This window comes from Tupaia chinensis, unplaced genomic scaffold (genome assembly GCF_000334495.1).
Source record: "Tupaia chinensis unplaced genomic scaffold, TupChi_1.0 Scaffold000600_1, whole genome shotgun sequence".
Classification (NCBI taxonomy): Eukaryota; Metazoa; Chordata; class Mammalia; order Scandentia; family Tupaiidae; genus Tupaia; species Tupaia belangeri.
Genome location: NW_006160117.1, coordinates 6,411,911 through 6,420,771, shown reverse-complemented (window position 1 = coordinate 6,420,771; position 8,861 = coordinate 6,411,911).

Genomic DNA, 8,861 nt, shown 5'->3' with positions numbered 1-8,861 from the left:
TGCACTCGCCAGACAGACAGAGAGAGACAGAGAGACAGAAAGCAAGAAATAACCCCCCCCCCAGGGGAGGATGGTCATGCCACAATCCCTTCTCTTCTATTCTCCTCTCTGGATCTTGGGCACGCACACACACGCGCCCGGCATGAGTTTTGGTCCAGGACGCAAACCGTGGTCGACTACGTGGGAGTCCAGCGACATAACCATTACGCAAACTGCTGGTTTCCAAGAAAGCACTCTTTTTAATAGTACAGAAGTCACATGACAATGTTTTCTTAAATATGGAGACTTCCAGAAGTTTGTAGAAAAATTGAATTAAAGTACAAATTTGGTACACAAAAATTTTGAAATTCAAGCATAGTTTTTTTTCATAATATGCAATTTTCACAAACTTTTGAAAACTTCTTATGTTCAAACAGTATATGAAAATATGAAGAAGGTGATAATTTGCCACATAATCCTATATTGATAATGATTGTTAGCCACATAAATACTTGGATAATAGACACTCACGTAAATATTGGATCATCAGAAACATCATGATGCATTCTTCTATGTTTTTCTGTGCAAAAATGTGTCATGACTTTTTCCAACAACCCATTATATACCACATATGCTGTTTTGTGACCATCATTATCTCTCTCTTTACCATTACATATGACTCTACCTAATGCTCTCCAAAAAATTGCAGGATATTACACTCTAATGATATACCATAATTGATTCAGCCAATACTCTGAGAATAGACACATATCTTGTTTTTACTCTTACTATTACAGAAATGCTACAACAAACAATTTTGAACATGTGTCTTCATGTACATACAAAAACCTACCTGCAGGATGGTTTCTAGAATTAGAATTGTGGTGTTGAAGAGTATGTACACTTAAATTTTGACATGTATTACTTTCCAGAAATGTTGCACCAATTTATATTTCCATTTATATTTTAAGATGATTTCTATTTTTTAGCAATATAGTCTATAGAAATTTTCATACAAGGACCCATACAACCAACGAAATCAACCTTCATAAGAGCTTTGAGCAATTGATAGAGAGTAAAAGTGGGAACTTGGCAACATTCATGATATATCACAATGATGTTCATATAAAATACAAACAGATGGGCCATGATAGACTCAGAAAATCCTGACTATCTGAGGGATTGGTAAGGGGTGTTTTGAACATGTGCTTTGCTATGCTTCTTTCCTCTACAAGTGAGGGAAAAACTATCTCCACTATATCCATTTAAGCAGCTGGTGGCAGTGATTGGGGTCACGAGCTTTAGGAGCCTAATAGTAGCAGACATAGTGGATTTGGGAATTTGGAGGAGGTAAAATTTGAGTGATAGTGTTACTACTCCCAATTTAAGAATAAAGACAACAGGTGCTCAGTTTATTCCAAAATGACAACCTTCTGAGTTACAATGTTTGTTTTCTTTTAGAAACAACAAAATGGATGCTTGGGTACATCCAGTTTCTTCCTCAGAGATTTTTACAAGCTAGCAGTGTGAGAACCAGAACTCAACTTAAAGACTTCTGATGGTAAATCCAATAATTTTTCTGGGCCACCTGAATCTAATTTTAATTTTTTCTAAGTTTCAGTTAGACCCTAAACACATTTTGTTGAAAACTTTTTTCTGAAGTATGCTATTCAGGCTTTATTGAATAATTTGAATTTTTTAAAAGTATACTTTGGGACCAGCAGATGGCGTAATGGCTATAACATTGGGCTCCCATGTAGTTGATCATGGTTTGAGTCCTGGACCTGGCAGCTTAAAACTCATGCCAGGTGTATGCACATGCATGCCCAAAATCCTGAGAGAAGAATGAAGGAAAAAAAGATTGAGGCATGACCATCCTCCCTGGGGGGAGGGGGTGATATCTTGCTTTCTGTCTCTCTGATGAGCACATGCACCCTATAGCAAAAATATTTCTATGGAAAAAAAAGTTTAAAAAGTATAATTCATCCCAATGTTACATTTAAAATTTACTCTGACTTCTATACTTTTCAGAGAAAACTTATTAGGGTTTTTCCTCTAAAAATTAGGAACCTAAAACTGTAAAAGTATAAATAGTTTCTAAGAGTACAATGAAATGCTCAAATTCGTGATATTCAAATAGTTTATAAACTGAGTAAATACAATCTTCCTATACTCTCTTTATATTTGCTTATCAGTATGTGCTTTCCTCTTTATGATTTTTCTCACATCTGATCTGTGAGAAATTTTATTAATATTATGTCATTATTTTTAAATGCATGTCTCTAATTTTTTTTCAAAATAACATGGACTTTTTTTCCTGTATCATTTTGCTTTTTTTATTTCTCATTTCTTTGCTTCTCTCACATTTTTTCACATTATGGTTTTGTTTCTTTACATCACATCACTGACTCATTTTAAGTATTTAATAACTTTGTAAAATCAATTTGTTATTATCCCTAGAAGCAGTATGGGTTATAAAGAGTATCTGATCAGAGTCAGACAGATCTTAGACTGGCTAGTATTACTCAGAGGTGGCATGCTGGTTAAGGCACTGGACTCCCATATAGTGGACTGAGTTTAGTGTCCCAAACCTGTTGTCTTGCTTTCTCACTTTCTCTCTCTTTCTTGTAAGCCTATAGCAAATTAAATAATAACAATAATTAATAAAATAAAATAAATAATTATTTTTAAAAATGCCCTTTGCAGGGACCAGCAGTTGGGGTAATGGCTATGTCTCTGGACTCCCATGTATTCGACCGTGGTTCGAGTCCTGGATCCAGTGGCTTAAACGCACATCGGGCACGTGGGCATTCATGCTCAAGATCCCAAGAGGAGACTGGAGGAGAAGGTATTGCGGTGTGGCCATCCCCTGTGGGGGGTGATTTCTTGCTTTCTGTCTTTTGTCTCTCTGTCTCTGTCTTTCTGGTGAGTGCACGCACCCTATAGCAAAAACCTCTCCAAAAAGAAAAAAATGTGCCACGTATTTTCAAAGGCTCCTAGAGAGAAAATCTCAGTGCTGGGCTGTAAGCAACTTGAATGAATAGATTACACTTTATTCATCACTGATCCCCAGTCTAAAACAGTCCCAGCCACTTAATAAGAAGCCTAAAAGCGTTTATTGAATGAATGTAGTTATAAGCAAGTTACTTAACTTTTGTGGCCAGACCTCCAAGGCCTGTACATAAAAGATGACATGTGCTTAGACAATGCTCACTGCAACTCTGCCTATTGTGACCTTAGTCATTATTTTATAATACTTTTACTGTACTTTCTGAGGTAGGATGTGATTTACTCCTTTGTTCTGTTGACCCAGAATTTCTGTTCCGAGGCATTACTGAAGAGCAATGTGCACACATGTGTGGCAAGAGCCTGTGTGAGAGAGCTCACAATGACATTATTCATATTAACCTCAAACTGGAAACTACCAAAATGTCACCATCATGGCAGATTGCAATGGAATGCTCCATAGCAATGCAAATGACTTGTTATATGTAGTATTATGTGTACTTACTAATATGGGAAAGAAACCAACACAGAAGATTAAGTACTATAAATTTGCATTATATAAAGAAAAACAGAGTAAAATTGAGCTATACTGTTACAAATCAGGACAATGGCTACATTTGGTGAAAAGTTTGGGCTGGGGACTGTGGGGGGATATGGAGGAAGCTTGGAGGTGCACATATAATGAATGGTCTAGTTTTTTATTTGAGTGGTGGTTGCATGTGTGTTTTATTTGTGAATATCAACTTGCATAATTTTGGTTTATGCATTTTCTGCATCTGTACCATTCCTCTATAAAAACTTGCTTAAAGATTTAGTACATTTCTATGCATGTGCAAAGATATAGCAAATATCTGAAAGGATAGACACCTTGTAAAGGTTTGGCCAAGATTGAAAAGGAAGAAATAAAAGAGCTACCCATAAATAATATCTAAAATAATCAACAGACAAATTAGCAGAGTCAACCCTTCGATAGAAGGGATGAGGCCATGGGGACAGACTGCCAGTGAGGTAGGGAAGTCCTAGGAAATGAGCTAAATGAGATAACCAGGGTTATGTTATAGAATGAGAACTATGTATGTGATAGTGTGTGTGTATATATATATATATATATATATATATCCAATTAAAAAGTTAGTGTAGATTTGAAAATAAGCTTTTGATGTTAATATTTACCTGAGATGGTGAATAGATTAACGGTTATACTGCTGAACATTAAATGATTACTTTGGGACTTGGGATAGGCAGCTTCACATGAAGCTGAACATGGCTCCCCTCTGCCTCCTGGTATTCATACCCTATGTAATTCCCTTCCTTCGAGTAAAGACTGGACCTGGCAGCACAATTCTAACAAACAGAATATGACAAGATAAATAGAATGTTGTGTTTGTGAGTAGTTTACCGAAGACTGGAACTAGTACTCCTTCCTTGGCTGTGCTCTCTCTCTTGCTCTCTAGCTTGCTCTGATGAAGCCAGCAGCCATGTCATGAGAGACTACAAAAAGGCTCATGTGGTAAGGATCTGAGGGAGGCTTCCAGCCAAGAGCTCATGAGGAACTAAGGCTTCAGTCCACCAGCCTGCAAAGAACCAGATGTTGTTACAAACCATGAGTAAACTAGCAAGCAGATCTTTCCCAGGCAAGGCCCTGAGATGACTTCAGCCTTGTGAGCGACTCAGAGTTAGAGAACCCAGCTAAGCCATGCTCAGATTTCTGACCCACAGAAACTAGAAACTAACATAATAGATGTTTTTTGCTAAGCCACTAAGTTTTGGATTAGTTATTATGTAGTAATAGGTAACTAACATGGAGCTGCAGATCTGTCTTGAAATTGAGCAGTAATAACCATTCACTAATAGTTGTGGTTTCTCATAGTTCACAGTCTCTTTTATTGTTTTAAACTTTAAACACAAATGCGATTATAAGTGGTCACATACAATATGAAAACTGTTTCTTCTTTATAATTACTGTTTCCTTAATTAATTATTGTTAATTACTTTTGTTTATTTTAGATCTACTGTTTAATCACAGGAATACTTAATACTTATAGGAGTTGGAAACACAAACTGTACTCAAAGCAATTTGGAAAAATTCCAAATTTTTATGAAATTATTTGTGAAACAATCATGTATAGCTCCACATGTCAGGAATGACAATATAAGTGGAACTTCTCATTAACTTTCACATAGAAAACAATGCTTATTAAAAGATAAATAAGGCCCAGCCTTGGTGGCACAGACTGCCCTGCAGTGCTGGAGGCCACCTGGATGACTATGTGTTCAGATCTCAAGTCAACCTGAAACATGCCAGGCACTCATGCCCAAGATCCTGATGAGCTGCAGGGCTCAGAAAAGAGGATTTGGGGCATGACGAGACCCTGTTGAGAGTGCCTGTCTCTCTCTCTTTCTCTCTGTCTCTCTCACATGTGCACACAGATGCTCTCTTTTATGAATACAATAAACTTAAAAAATGAGAAAAGATAAGTATTAAAACTGTGCAAAAATAAAATCCACATAAACCTTAATAAAACTTAACAGTACCCACAGCAATTGCTGAGAACGCAGGACAACCAAAGGCTTTCCCATTGTTTAGAATTGTTGGCACAGAGTGATGATAAAAAGCAGACCTATCTATTTTTGTCAATTGTGTGGTTGTTTTAGATACTTAAGTACCTCCTTTTCCCTGCACTCAGGATGAACTGCTCCCAGCACCCCACTCTTCTAATACCACTGCTTTGTTGTTTTCCAGGCACAGAGTGGATACTCAGTAAGTAATTGTTCTAAGGAATGGACTTAAATACATCCAAACAGAGCATCCAGTTATTCCATATTGTTTAACAAAAATAAAAATAAAGCAAGAAAAATATAAACTGAAATAAATCCCACTTATTTAGTCAAAATGAAAGATTAATATAAAAACTCCATGTAGTACACTTGGAAGTATCGAAATGACGAATCACACCTAGTTAAAATTAATCTTTGTGATTCAATTTCCAAAGATGTCTGTACTGCTTTGCAAAATTGGCCAGGGTTGCAATAAAGGAAACTATCAGGCATCAAAGTTCATGACTTTTTTTTTGAGAGAGAGATTTTTGCTATTGGGTGTTTGTGTTTCCCAGACTGACAGAGAGACAGAAAACCAGAAATCACCCCCTGAGTGGGATAGCCACACTGCAGTCCCTTCTCCTCCATTCTCCTCTTTGCATTTTGGGCACCCATGCACATGCGCCTGGCGTGAGTTTCAAGCTGCTGGGTCTGGGACTTGAATTGCAGTCAGCTATGCGGGAGTCTATTGATGTAACCATTCTGCCATCTGCTGGTCCCCAAAACTTAGGCTGTATTGGGACAAGTGGCATTTGATTCAAGGACACTTTGATTCAGCCTCTTCAGTTATCCTAGCTTAGAAGAGTAGATAAAATGGATATAAAAATAGAAAGGAGGGCAAGAAGTGGCATGGCAGATAAAGTACTGGATCCCACATGGCCAACTGTGCAGTTCAAGTCCCTGACCCAGTGGCTTGTAAAACACACTGGGTGCATGTGTATGAATGCCCCATGCCGCAAGAGGAGAATGGAGAAGTGATTGCAGCTTGGCCATACCCCACGGGGAGTGCTTTCTCTCTCTCTCTCTCTCTCTCTCTCTCTCTCTTGAGTGCATGTACTCTATAGCAAATTTTAAATGCAAAAAAGAAAGCTTTTTGAAGAGGAATATCCAGATGCCATACAGAATTTCATCCTTCCCACTTAAAAAGGATGGCAAACATTCCTCTAATAGGTTGGGTATTAAAAATTAGATCTTAATTAATTATGATGATTAAAATATGTTTCATTCCACAAATTTTTATTTATTTTATTTTTTAAGAATTATTTAATTTGATTTTAATTATTATTATCATCATTATTTTCTTTTAAAAATTATCCTTATTATTATTATTATTTTGAAGAGGTTTTTGCTATAGGGCACGTGCGCTCACCAGACAGACAGAGAGAGACAGAGAGACAGAAAGCGAGAAATCACCCCCCAAGGGGGATGGTCATGCCGCAATCCCTTCTCCTCCATTCTCCTCTTGCGATCTTGGGCACGCGTGCACACGCGCCCGCCATGAGTTTAAGCCACCGGGTCCAGGACGTGAACCGCAGTCGACTACGTGGGAGTCCAGTGACATAGCCATTACACTAACTGCTGGTCCCGATCCTTATTATTTTTTTAAAGTTTCGATCGCTATACATCATTTGGCTTATAAAGAGAATTTACCCAACATGAAACACACCTCAGACCAGTCCAGTTGAGAATACTATACATGTTATGATGAACAGGTATTAAATCATTTCTGTGTCCTACAAATGTCATGCCTCTCTATTTTTCTCCCTGATTTCTCTCTCTTTACTCCCAGTCTTCTTTTTTAGATCCTTGATTTAGTTCATTATTGTTTCCTATCTGTATGCTACCTCTAATCACAGTGGTGAGCCCCATAAAGGGCTCAAAGTTATTTGAGGATAGCAGTAGACTTCAGCTAGAAATCAGAGTGCACAGTATATCCTAAGGGGTTTGACCAGCTTTCACAGGACTCTCAGCCCTCTCTTTAATCTGCCTCCTTGCTGTCTGCTTCCTCAGCTCTCCTAATTCATGTGAATTTTGCCACTGGCCTCACATTTCCCAGATCTCTGCTTCTGTTTGGTTATACTGTCTGTCATCTCAACTCCACAAGAAGCAATGTAAATGTTTGCAAAGAAATGATGATTTCCTTGGGCATCTCTTATGATAATCTAATACAATGACTAATTTTAAATGGAAAAGTAAAAAATTGATGGTTTCAAGTTGGTCAATATAAATTTTAATATATATATACCAAAAGGTACATGAACTGGCCAGAGAGACAGAGACAGAGCAAATGAGAAATCATCCCCCCATGGCAGATGACCATGCCACAATCTGTTCTTCTTCATTCTCCTCTCAGGATTTTGGGCTTGCGCATACACATGCCCAGCATTATTTTCAAACCTCTGGGTTCAGGATTTGAACCATGGTTGGCCATGTAGGAGTCCAGCAACATAACCACTAGATCATCTCCTGGCTCTTAAAAATCTATTCTAAGAGATATGTTTATACCAATACTGTTGGTAATGTATTTTAGAAATATTTAATAGCATATTGCTATATTAAAATATGATACTTGGCTAGAAATCTTCAATCTTAAGAAATCATTGCAATAAGCCACACAAATGAGTTTATGATTTTGTAATTCTACCCCATAGAAAAATTTCTATTTCACAGTAGCCGAGAAAGCTATGGATTCCACATTAATAGATTCTAGTTTGACATAATGAACAAAATATTTGAATAGGGAGCAGGAGCAATAACCCCATTTTTGTTTTTAGCAACTGTACATTCCTATTAGTGTCAGAAGTCTGGTGACAGACATTAGAGAATAATGGTCCAATTTTTTCTTTTTCAAAAAATGTTGCTAGAGGGCATATGTCCTTACCACAAGAGCAGAGATACAAAGAGAGAGGGAAAGGGAAAAAGTACACCCCAAGGAAGTGAGGTCATGCTGCAATCCCCTCTTCATCCCGTTGAACCTGGGTTGTGTAGCCTGCTACATGTCTAGGCTGTGTGGTATAGTGATCCTAGGCTACAAACCTGTATGGCATGTTACTATATTGAATGTTGTAGACAACTGTAACACTATAGAATATTTGTGTATCTAAACAAATCTAAACATAGAAAAGGTACAGTAAAAATATGATATAAAAGATAAAGCAGGGGGCCAGCAGATGGTGTAGTGGTTAAGGCACTGGACTCACATGACCTGCTATGGTTCAAATCTCGGACCTGGTGACTTGAAACTCATGCTGGGTGTGGGTGCCTCAGGGCCCAAAGTC